Here is a 13122-nt window from a genome sequence, read left to right as displayed (position 1 = left end):
GCCCTAATGTTATGTTAGTATGCACAAATGGGACCCAAAATGTAATCAGTACTATGTGGCTTTCTGAACAGACTGTTATGATCGTGTGGGCAGATTTAGCAGACTGCCAACACCATCGTGACCAAAGGACTAGTAGTCTAGTAGTATACATGCACACAGGAAATTCACATGGAATCCATGCCACTGACCCTGTGCTAAAAGGGGGGGGGGGGGGGGTCGACAGTGGCCCAACCTAAGCGTAGACATCGCCCAAATAAGAGGGTGGCCCAGCGGTCTTCGGAACTGGGCCATAGCTGATCCTAGGAGCCACAGAACAGGACACACGCATGGCATATAACAGACGGAACAGAATACACAGAGATAGAAAACACTGCATACAGAAGCCAAAAATGCAACCACTACTAACAGATAGGCTGATTATAAAGAACAGGTATTACTTGACATTTTAGACAAAACGTGAAGCTAGCGGGCGAACTTCTAAGCTCCTGGTTATACCGCTATTCCCTACACTAACCATGAGTCCAGGAGACCCGGACAACGATCACACAGGAGATCTCTAATAAATCTCTAAACCGCTATAAGCTACATGACTAGGTACAACGGAGTCGTCGCTGTGACCACTTACCCCCCCCCCATTACCCCTTTTAACCTAGCTTATCTAAAATAAACACCGACAACTTCTTTTTGGATTAAATTTGGCCACAGCAGCCAATTTTATTATAACATACAACAATAAATCCTGAATAACACTTTTTTAACCCTGATCCTAACTACTATGGAGAGATCCTTGGAGTTCCCCACAAAATTATCTGTCGCCTCACCCAAAAAACAAGGAAGATAGGTGTAACTGTCTCCCGTCTCCTAAAAATCCTGACTCGGGAAACCCTATCTTCCAAACTACGCCTCCCGTCTCCAATCACCTGACTCAGGAGACTCGCCATTTACCTCGAGTCACCAACCTCCCGACCCCGAGGCTATCTAGCCATACCCCGGCTATTAACAACCACAACTTTAGCAGGTAACCCCCTGCCAAACAAGAGGCGACAGACCCACCTACAATTTAAAACTAACCAGAGGGGGGAGGAGGTAACTCTACTAACCCCTGCCTCCCCCCTTACCCCCTCTTATATTGACTCCAAGGACCCCTCCCTAACCGCCACAGCCAGCATGGCTTGAAACCTCAAGCCTGCGCCGCCCTCCACAACAACAAGGCGCGCTCCACTCCCTCCTGAACTGCCTCTAACCACAAGTCCAAACCTATCTCATTTAAATGCACCCCATCTTGTCTCCAATAATTCCCCCTGCCAGACTCTAGGTCTATGTGTCGCACCGCGACCCCCCCATTCCTTCCCACAAAGCGAGATACTTCCCTATTAAGCTTTATTCTCGCTTTGTCTAATCCTCTTGCAGTCCGCACAAACTTCCATACCTGCCTAGGCACGATCTCTGACCAGACCACCACCATCTTCTTATGCGCCGCTAACAATCTCAGGATATCATACCTGATATCCCTCGATAGATCCCTGAAGGGCCTTTTCCCCAAATCATTCCCCCCTGCATGTATAACAACTATGTCCGGGGCCCTGTCTAAACCCACCATCCTCTCAAACTCCTCCAACACTTTGCACCACGACATCCCTCTAACTCCCATCCATCTCAGGACCGCCTCTGACCTAGGAAACCTCAACTGTCTCCCGTCCTGCCTCACACTAGCCCTCTCCGCCCCCCAATAAACATATGAGTGGCCCATAATCCACACAAGCGCCGATTGTGGACCTGAAACAAAAAGGAGAAAACAAAATTGACCAACACCCCTTGATTATCATTATACCCCCTACCCCCCTAACACTGTTACAGCAACTGGGGACGAACATACAATTTATATCTCCCAGATTGCCACCTACCGATTTTTCTAATCGACTCGCCCGACAAACCTTGCACCTGTGCCTCTGTAGCCGCCCCCACCCTAAACGAGTGTGTCCCAAATTGCGACTCATCTAAACCGAGCTCCCTCAGCGCCTTCCTAAAGATCGCTGTAAACTGGAAGTGTGACAAAAACTGGCCCCCCTCATGCTGCAATAAAGGGCCTAATCTCTTACCCGCTACCTCAGTATAGCTAACCCATGCCGACACGGGGCACATTATTGACCCGTGAACCCTACCCAATCTAATCAAATGTCCCCGCCCAGCCTGATCTGTTTTTGATCGGCGTATGACCAACTCTAAATGGTCATCAACTTTTCTAACATCCCCCCCCCTGTAAACCTCCCCCAACTGATTTACTAGGGGACACCAACTCCCCAACCCTAAATGCCCCAAAAAATGCCAGTGAAAACGCTAACCTGAATAACGATCTTTCGAACAACGTATCGCAGAGGCCTTCCAGTACCCCCCCTAACTTTTCTAACAACTCAAACGAAACTGGTCTACGTAAGTCCACACTGCCTTTACCTTTTCTAAAACCCTTCAACGCTTGTCTCACTAGGAAATTCTTCGTTATATCCCCCACCCCCCTTAACTTACACCCAAATGCTACCCCTGCCATGAACCTGTTCGCTCGTGACACCGAAACATTATCCTGCTCTGCCTTACCCAACCAACTTAACAGCGCCCCCACTCTATCTTCCTCCGCCTCTCCTATCCCAAGCTGACCTACCCAGCCTTCCCACTCCTGCCACGCTGCTATATACGCAGCTCTAGTACCCTGAGCCAGTGACCTCTCGATTAGATGCCCCACTGCTCTCTTACCACACTCCAAAGATGAGACGGGCACGTCCTCCCTCGGTCCTCCGCCTGAGGGGCCAGGGTCCTGAATCGCTCCCACTGAAACCGAGAAAGAGCATCCGCGATTGAATTCTCAATCCCCGGCACGTGCACCGCCACTATCCAAATATTCATCTTCAATGTTTCCAATACCAGGTGGCGCAACAAATTCACCACCGGGGGTGATGAGGCGGTCAAAGCATTGATCACCTGCACCACCCCCATATTGTCGCAATGGAACCTCACCTTCTTGTTCTGAAGGCGATCGCCCCAAAGCGCCACGGCCACCACTATTGGAAACAGTTCCAACAATACCAGATTCTTCGTCAAACCTTCCTCCCGCCATCTGACCGGCCATTCCCCAACACACCATTGCCCCTGGCAAAATGCCCCAAATCCCGCACTCCCTGCCGCGTCTGTAAACAACTCGTAGTCCACATTCTCACTCACTTCCGAGATTATCATGGACCTCCCATTGTATTTGTTTAAAAAGGAAGCCCAGACTGCTAGGTCCCCTTTTAAACTCCTCCCCACTCTGATGTAGTGATGCGGTGCTCGAATTCCCGCCGTGGCCGACGCCATTCTTCGACAAAATATTCGCCCCATAGGCATTATTCTGCAAGCGAAATTCAACTTGCCCAATAATGACTGAAGCCCCTTCAGCGTGACTTTCTTGACTTTCCGTGTCTTTTCTACCTCGCATTTTAAATCCCGCAACTTATCTTCCGGCAATTGACATACCATCGCCTCCGTATCAATCCAGATGCCCAAAAACTGAAGAGAAGTTGCAGGGCCCTCTGTCTTGTCGGGAGCCAAAGGCACCCCGAACCGATCCGCCACCCACTGTAACGTTCCCAGCAGAGTCGCACACATCGGCGATTCCGCTGGGCCAATACACAAAAAATCGTCAAGGTAGTGAATTACTGACTGCTGCTTTGCAGTGTCTTTCACTACCCATTCCAAGAAAGTGCTGAAGGCTTCGAAGTATGCACATGAGATTGAACATCCCATGGGCAGACACCGATCGGCGAAATACTTACCTCCCCAAAAACAACCAAGTAAGCGAATACTATCTGGAGAAACCGGCAAAAGGCGGAACGCCGACTCAATGTCGGCTTTCGCTAACAGCGCCCCCCTCCCATACCTTCTTACCCATTTTAGTGCCGCATCAAAAGATGTATAAACCACCGAACAGAGCTCAGGGTCTATACCATCGTTCACTGATGCCCCTTTCGGATAAGAAAGATGGTGTATTAACCGAAACTTATTCGGTTCCCTCTTAGGTACTACTCCCAGGGGAGACACTACGAAGTTCCGGAGGGGAGGCTCCTGAAAGGGGCCTGCCATCCGCCCTAAGCTAATTTCTTTTGCCAGTTTCTCCGAAACCACTTCCGGATTCCTCATGGCCGAGAGTAGGTTTTTTGTTGATAACGGAATCTCATGTTTTGGGGGAGGGATGTGAAACCCCCCCCGAAAACCTTCTTCCAACAATTTCGCCTTTTCCCTGTCAGGATACCTATTTAGAAACCTGACCATCTCTTCCAGCCTCACCGGCGTCCTCCCTTTTTCCACCCCCTCCTGCGGCCTTTCCTTTTCCTTTCTTAAAGCATTTTGATGCTCCATGTGACCCGCCATTGCAGTGTGAGCAGACATGCTTAAATCTGCAGCCTGCTCCGAATTTGCATTGGCCCTCATTAAATTGCCAACACAAACCGACTCTATTACCCCCTGACTGACCCCCCTGGTTTCCCCCCTGTGAGGTTGAAGCCAGGCCTGATGGCCCGGCTCCCCCGTGAAAAGGCTGCCCAAATCGACTAGGTGCCATGACCCGAAGCCACAGACCAATATCTTTTTGGTCCCAACGGATTGACGGCCTCACCGCCTTACGTTGCCTAAACTGTTCGTCGTACCTTAACCAGGTTTGACCCCCGTAAACCCGATACGCCTCGCCTATCGAATCTAGATAACAGAAGAGGCCGGAACAGTTCTCCGGCGCCTTCTCCCCAATTACGCTGGCCAATATAGCGAACGCCTGCAACCAATTATTAAATGTTTGAGGAATTAAACGCCATCTGCGTTTTTCTTCCTCCTCCTTCTTGTATTCGGTCCTTTTGCCTTTGTCCAAATTAAATTTCTCCAAAGGCAAGAGGGAGAATATCTCTACAAATTCGTCCCGCCATATCTTCTCCCTCGTTTCCTTCTTAAGATGTGCTCCTAACGGGCCCTCGAAACACACGTATACCTCCCCTTTTGCCCTATCGTCCAACCGCACTGCTTCCCCGTCCCTTTCCGTTTGTACGGCAACCGTCACCCCTGACGCCGTTTCATCTGCCCCCCCCGAGCTGACCCCTAGAGTACTTACCCTACTGGAAGGGGTTGCCATTGAAGTACTCCATGCAGCCACCGGCGATGGCCCCACGTCCGGCCCTCCCGTTCCCCCTGCCTGGACTCCCCCAGTCGCCCCAGCGGGGAAGCCCTCCCCGCCAGACGACACACTACCCGGCGTGTTAAACGCCGTTCCAGGCAAACCGACCGACCCCATTTCCTGCCTCCGCAGGAATTCCCACATACAACCCATAAGTGCCCTCAAATCGTTATCCCCCCCATGCGCACCAGCAAAACTGACCGCACCACTACCTATACCCCCCCCTACAGGCACAGATCTAGCAATAACATTTACAGTGTTTTGTGTGGTAGACTCACCGGGCTGCGCAGGTGCTGTGGGCCCACCAGCCGCCGCTCCGTCTTCCTGGCGTCTCATCCTGGGATCCGTCCATGTCCCGCCCGATCCGTCTGATTCCTCCGCCGACTGCCGCCTCTCCGCTGCGCGCGCAGCCGCCCCGCTGGAACTCAAAAAACCGGCATTAATAAAATCCTCCGGACCAGCCTGCTGCTGTCCCCTTCTTCCGCCGAACACCTGCTCCAGCTCCCCTCCCCTGGTCCCCCGGCTAACCCTCCCGCTGGGTCCACACTGCTCCCCTCCAGCAGCTCTGGACCCTCTGCTCTGTCCTGACACGGATCCTCTCGCCGAACTGGGACAAGGGCGCTCCTCTCTGCTACCCTCACCGCTGGAGCGCCCCCCCCCTCTAACTGCTCCTGGAGCCGACTGTGCAGTCGCAGGTCCCGGCCCCCTCGCAGCCCGGGTACCTGCGCTGCACGCAGCACCACGCCGCCGATTAGGATTCCTCCCAGCCCTGGCCCCCCCCCCTGCCGCTGCGGGGGCTGGCCCGGCTGGAGGTTCCACAGATGGGCTCCCTGTGCGGCGCCGGCGCACAGGCGCGTGCTCGGGGCTAAGCCTCTCCGGCGCACGCGCCCGACGCGGCCTCCTCTCCCTCTCTGGAACTGCCGCCGCTCCCCCCTCTCCCTCACTTGCCAGTCTTTCGAGCCACCCGATTCCTCGCTCAGCTGCCGCTGCCCGGATCCTCTCCATCAGCGCTTCCATCTCTTCAGGCTCTTCTTGAACTGCAGTACCTCCGATCTCCACCGGGGGCAATCTTCCTGCTCAGGTCCTGTCACCAACGGTGTTTTGTGCTCCGGTCTTCTGAACAGCGATCTTCCTGCTCCGGTCTTCTCACTAACTGTCTTCTTGCTCCGATCTCCTCACCAGCGGTCTTCCTGCTCTGGTCTTCTCACCAGCGGTCTTCTTGCTCCGATCTTCTCACCAGCGGTCTTCCTGCTCCGGTCTTCAGGTAGGTCTTCTAATTTCTTCTGTCTTCACCCGATCGTCCTCTGCTTCAGGTCCTCCCGATCCTCCTCAGCTGCCACGCTTAAATTCTTATCCTGCTGTCTTTTTTTCTTCGGTCTTCACTCTTCTCCCCGTCCAGGTTCCAGGTCCTTCTTCTTCCTCTGCTGCTCCCGGAATGACTCCTCCCCCTTTTCTTCCCGCTCTTTCTATCCCATAAACCTTTGCTCCCCCTCATTACACCCCCTCCCTTTTAACCTCCACCTCACCTTATTTTCATTTAAAATATTAACCCTTTCCTCCCCGTTAACCCCGTCATGATCGCCTTCACCTACGGCCCTGCGGGCCCCGTTTCCTGCCTCCCTTACTGTCCCTGCTTTTCTTCACCACAACTTTAATAGATCCAGACATCTCATTTGGACAATTAGTATGTTTTTCCGAAGCTTTGTTAGCTGTGTGCTAATTTGGTACAGTATTGTGATGGCACCTGTACGTTTGCAAGAAAATAAATAAAAGCTATTAGTGTATCCAAAAATGCCAAATAAAAAATAAAAATTCAAAAATTTTATGTAATCTGTTATCCGGCCTATAAGATGAAATTTTAACACAGCAAATTATTGTCCAAATTCGACGTACGTGTACACACGCGTACGTACATACACACGCGTACGTACGTACATACATACACGTACGTACGCGTACATACATACACGCACGTACATACATAAACGCATGTACGTACATACGTACATACATACACGCACGTACATACACGCACGCACGTACATACATACATACACGCACGTACATACATACACGCACGTACGTACATACAAACACGCACGTACATACATACATACATACATGCATGCACGTACGTACATACATGCACGCACGTACGTACATACATACACGCACGTACTTACATACATACACGCACGTACGTACATACATTGTGCATTTCGATCACACAAAAAAATACGCAGCATACTATATTTTCTCGCACATTCTCATAGGGAAAGAACGCATATTATACTAATTGTCTATTTCACTAGCTGAGATAATCGTTGCGTGTTATTTCTTTGTCTGTGCAAATATGCGTAAGCTCGTCGGAATCCAGCCTAAATGTAAAAATATATCTTTATAAGGCCATTTTCACCCTGTTTTTCCTCTCACTACGGTTCCATGTGTTTTTGGCGCTGCACTCCCATGTGTATCCAACATGTCGGGGCTTCCTCTATATCAGTCGTGTGAGACCGGCCTTCGGTAGATCGCTACCTTTTTATCACGTGACCAGGGACAGCTCAACGAGACCACCGATCACTGCTCCAGGCTCTTGGTGACCTTTGTTAGCCGGGAGCACAGAGATTTAAAATTTACCGGGCTCCCTAGCTGCTGCGCATGTGTCTGGCATTTTAAGGCAGGTTCATGCGCAGAAGCCGGAGAAGGTCCACGGAGGAGGATCACATCGAGGTTCAAATACGGAGGCCTCCGGTAAGAAGTTTCATCTCCTCTCACCGATCAAAGAGGGGAGATTAAACTTCAACTTTTTCTTAACTTTTACATGATCGCCGTTATCCAACCGAGGATAAGGATCCCGTCGGGGGACATCGCCGGAGGCCTTAGGAAAATATTTTCACCTTCCCTTACGGATTGGATTCGTGACAGGAGGTGAAGCTGTAACTCTTTTACTTTTACATGATCGCCGTTATCCATTGGCTAATGGCAATCACGTGACTGGGGACCACGTACTGCGGCCCACCATGAAATCTCCAGGCTCTCAGCTATGTTTGGTAGCCAGGAGCAGGGATATCTTAAATTACTCAGGCAATCTGCGGCTCTTGCATCGGCCAACGTTGACGACAGGCGTGTGCGCAGAAGCTGAGGTGAGGTCCAAGGGTAAATCCGGGGGCCTTAGGTATGTAAATGCATCTCCCCTCACGAATATGAGCGAAGATTACATTTTACCATTTTTTAACTTTCTGTTGACTTTTAAGGGTGACTGGTGGTCGCGCCAACAGCAGGGAGTTGTCATGTCAAGCACTGAGTTCCCATGAACGGCGGAGTCGTAGTCATGCAATGAGACTAGTGCTACGTGACCAAGATCGCTGTATAGCCCTGCGACCTCACACTCTCGGGCTGGCTTCACACCACCGGTTTCCTATTGTTCAATCCGCAGTCGTCGTCCACACGGAGGATCTGCAGCAAATCACATGCATTGAAAGATACATACTACTGCTACTTCCTTCACACTCGCGGTCATCTGCATTACAGAATCTGCAGGAACGCAGGGTCGCCGGCTGGGGTAACGGCCAGATTCCGCTGTGGTATCCCGCATTCGGAATGTGAAGCGGTCGTGTGCAGCTGGCCTTACTGAAGACAATGTAGTTGCGATACAACTCACAAGTAGCTGCGACCAATATATTGCAAAAATCCAACCTCGGTGAGGTTTTAGCACTCTATAGGTTGTGGGAACTTGCGCGACCCCATTGATATATTTGAGAATGCAAGTTCACAGGGCTGCACAGCGATCTTTGGTCACATGACCCATGTCATGGCGAAAGACTCCATAGAGCTCCAGCCTTAGGGCTCATGTCCACGATTGTGTTCTCACCGCAGAGAGGCAGCGTTTTACGCATACCACCGTGGGCTCTTCGGCCAGATTCACACAGATGTATTTGCGTAGCATATTACACATGAAAAATATACATGCTAAATACACGTCAGTAGAACCCGCTGATTGCAGCGAGTTCCTTCACATAAGTGTATTTTGTATGCGCATTTTGTCCAAAAAAAAAGCAGTCCCCTTTATTTTCTCGTGCATTTCTGCAGGGGAAGAACATGTATTATTCTAATTACACTAATTGCCTATTTCAATAAATGGCGGCATGGTTGCGTGTTTTTTTGCGCTTGCAAATGTGCTTGATTCATGCTAACAAAAGTACAGTAAGGGCCGCTTCACACAAACATATTTGTTTCAATGGGTGCCTTCAGAATTCTCTTTACAATATAGTTGCGTATAGGCTGCGGGTATATCCGCGACCACGGAGCACAATAGGCTCTATGCTGCGGATATCCGCGGTAAAATAGAACCTGCTGCGTTCTCTTTTCTGCTTCCATGGGTGGAAATTCTGCAGGAAATCCGGCAGCGGAATTTCCGCCCGTGTGCACGGGGCCTAAGGCTGCTCTAAGACGTGCGTTCAGAAAACACAGCTTAAAATCGTGGGTTTTTTACCTCAATTTTGAGCAGCACTTTTGAACGCATGGTAAAGCGGTTTTAATGCACCCCACAATTGTGATGGGTGGGGAGGTGCGTTAGAAAACGCAAATACAGGACAGATAGCGCTTAAAAATCACCGCTTCCGAGCTCACGTCTGAGTAATCGCATTCAAATCAATAGAAACAGTATACCGCAATAAAAAGCGGTGTGTGTGTGTGATTCTCATCTAGCGCAGGAAACGCGTTAATAGGGCTAATTCATGTATGGAAATTCGTTTTGCAGCTTTCCTAGCTATCCTCCGGCACGGCTACTTACCCGAAGTGATGCGAGGCGGTTTTGAGATAAAAATGCCTCACATCCGCGGGGAAATTGCATGTTGGCGAGGGAGTGATTCACGGCCCGATATCGCACTCGTCCGTGTGACGTTAGCTTTATAGTTTGGGGGATAGTTCTGGTATACACGCTGATTTTGTAGCATAGATGCGCTGTGAATTGAGGTGAATATATATTTTGGCAAGTCAGTCAATGGACCTAAAAGAGGAGTCAAGGCATGATCTACTGACTTAGGGCTAATGCCCACGGATGGATTTCTGCCGCGTTTCATGAACCTAATAATAGCTTACTGCCTTTAAATGTTCACACAGCATGAAAGAAATCGTGCCATGTTCTAATTGCCACGGGAAAACGCGCAGCCGGCGTCCATTGCAGTCAATTGAAGCCATGCATCACGTGATACATGGCGGAAGTATAGCATGATTACGCGTTTTTTTTGTTTTTTTCAGCCTCACTGCGGCTGTAGATTGCTGCGCCCGTGTGAAGGAGTCCTAAAGAATATTTAACATTAAGCAAAAACTAGTGCCAGATTCTTGACAAGCACACAAGCTACCGCTAATCTCTGCGCCAAAACTATGCCAAATGATTGTGCCCCAATACCTTTACCTTACTTATATTTGTTACTGTATTACTTTATTATTGCAACACACTGTATGCAAATGAGCCAGGTGTCTGGCAGGCTGATGTCACTGCATTGTGATGTCATCAATTTAGAAGTATAAATACCGGCAGCCATGTTAGTCAGTCTCCACTGCAGCTTGGAGACGGGAGGTGGGGGAACCCCTATCTCCTCCGAGAAGCCACAGAACTGGACCTTTTTTTATTTTTAGCTGAGTGCATTTTTAATGCAGCACACAAGGGGGAGACAGCGGCCTACCAAAATCTACTGGGTCATATGACGCGGCTGGCGGTGGGCGAGGAAGCGGTTTTTACTCTATCTTCCGCTGTGCTACAGCGGAAGATAGCGTGACGGATGGCTTCCATTGACTAGAATGGAGGCCGGCCACGCGTACACCCGCGGCAAATAAAGCATACCGCGGGTGAGGTTGGGTGATTTCACAGTGCGGAATTCCGCGATGGAATTCCGCACCGTGAGCATTGAGCTATTAGGTTCAATAGAACCTAATAGCTGCGGGCAATGCAGCGGACTTACACAGCGTATTACGCAGCGGAAATCCCTCCGTGGGAAGGAGCCCTAACTTTAGCCAGCAGAAGGCGCCATAGTATAAGGCAGAAAAAGAAAAGCCCCTAGGCAACCCCGAATCCAAAATTGGATTGCAGAGGGTTAAAGAGGCCCTGTCCTTTTTAGAACGACGGGGTAAAATCATACGTCCTGATCAGCCCCGCCCCTGACACGTTGGCACTTTGCGATAAATAAGTGGCTTTTGTGTTGCAGTTTGGGTACCCAGTCTCTAAAAGGTTCGCCATCACTGATATAGAGGAAGCCCCGACATGTTGGACATGTTGGATACACATGGGAGTGCAGCGCCAAAAACACATGGAACCGTAGTGAGAGGAAAAACAGTGTGAAAATGGCCTTATAAAGATATATTTTTACATTTAGGCTGGATTCCGACGAGCTTACGCATATTTGCACAGACAAAGAAATAACACGCAACGATTATCTCAGCTAGTGAAATAGACAATTAGTATAATATGCGTTCTTTCCCTATGAGAATGTGCGAGAAAATATAGTATGCTGCGTATTTTGTTTGTGCGATCGAAATGCACAATGTATGTACGTGCGTGCATGTATGTATGTACGTACGTGCATGTATGTATGTATGTATGTATGTACGTACGTGTATGTATGTACGTACGTGCGTGTATGTATGTACGTGCGAGTATGTATGTATGTATGTACGTGCGTGTATGTACGTGCGTCTATGTATGTACGTATGTACATGTATGTACGTACATGCGTTTATGTATGTACGTGCGTGTATGTATGTACGTACGTACGCGTGTGTATGTACGTACGCGTGTGTACACGTACGTCGAATTTGGACAATAATTTGCTGTGTTAAAATTTCATCTTATAGGCCGGATAACAGATTACATAAAATTTTTGAATTTTTATTTTTTATTTGGCATTTTTGGATACACTAATAGCTTTTATTTATTTTCTTGCAAACGTACAGGTGCCATCACAATACTGTACCAAATTAGCACACAGCTAACAAAGCTTCGGAAAAACATACTAATTGTCCAAATGAGATGTCTGGATCTATTAAAGTTGTGGTGAAGAAAAGCAGGGACAGTATGTAGCTTATAGCGGTTTAGAGATTTATTAGAGATCTCCTGTGTGATCATTGTCCGGGTCTCCTGGACTCATGGTTAGTGTAGGGAATAGCGGTATAACCAGGAGCTTAGAAGTTCGCCCGCTAGCTTCACGTTTTGTCTAAAATGTCAAGTAATACCTGTTCTTTATAATCAGCCTATCTGTTAGTAGTGGTTGCATTTTTGGCTTCTGTATGCAGTGTTTTCTATCTCTGTGTATTCTGTTCCGTCTCTGTTATATGCCATGCGTGTGTCCTGTTCTGTGGCTCCTAGGATCAGCTATGGCCCAGTTCCGAAGACCGCTGGGCCGCCCTCTTATTTGGGCGATGTCTACGCTTAGGTTGGGCCACTGTCGACCCCCCCCCCCCTTTTAGCACAGGGTCAGTGGCATGGATTCCATGTGAATTTCCTGTGTGCATGTATACTACTAGACTACTAGTCCTTTGGTCACGATGGTGTTGGCAGTCTGCTAAATCTGCCCACACGATCATAACAGTCTGTTCAGAAAGCCACATAGTACTGATTACATTTTGGGTCCTATTTGTGCATACTAACATAACATTAGGGCCACAATGGGTACATTTCTGAAAACAATACAAACAGGGGTATCCATTTTGGGGTGTCAGTGCACATGAAAATGATTTTGGGGGAAAAAATTTTAGAATAGCACATTACCCGAACACTTTTTTTTTTTTTTTAATCTAAATTGCATTAATTTCTGAAAATGTGGGATCTAAATAATGTGGCGCGCATGCGCAGAAGCCGGCGAGCCCGGCAAATTCAAAATCTCCCTGCACCCGGCTGTCACAGATAGCCGAGTGCAGGGAGATATGACTGGGATAAC

General features: G+C 49.1%; 1 long non-coding RNA gene across 2 annotated transcripts in view; it reads right to left on the bottom strand.

Moving 5' to 3' along the window:
* Positions 1-5667, bottom strand: part of LOC136601077 (uncharacterized) — a 94259-nt gene extending 88592 nt beyond the window's left edge. Inside the window, exons 1-3 of one of the 2 annotated variants that reach the window (XR_010789289.1) lie at positions 5467-5667; positions 2749-2823; positions 1556-1776 (exon numbers count right to left, since the gene is read on the bottom strand). This is a non-coding gene — a long non-coding RNA (uncharacterized lncRNA). Of the gene's footprint in view, positions 1-1555; positions 1777-2748; positions 2824-5466 lie in introns of those variants that run through there. The other variant, XR_010789290.1, reaches the window with a different exon arrangement.
* Between the last annotated feature and the right edge of the window lie 7455 nt (positions 5668-13122).

Source organism: Eleutherodactylus coqui, unplaced genomic scaffold (assembly GCF_035609145.1).
Source record: "Eleutherodactylus coqui strain aEleCoq1 unplaced genomic scaffold, aEleCoq1.hap1 HAP1_SCAFFOLD_30, whole genome shotgun sequence".
Lineage (NCBI taxonomy): Eukaryota > Metazoa > Chordata > Amphibia > Anura > Eleutherodactylidae > Eleutherodactylus > Eleutherodactylus coqui.
Note: the sequence above shows the minus strand (reverse complement) of the source record. Positions and strands in the feature narration are given on the sequence as shown.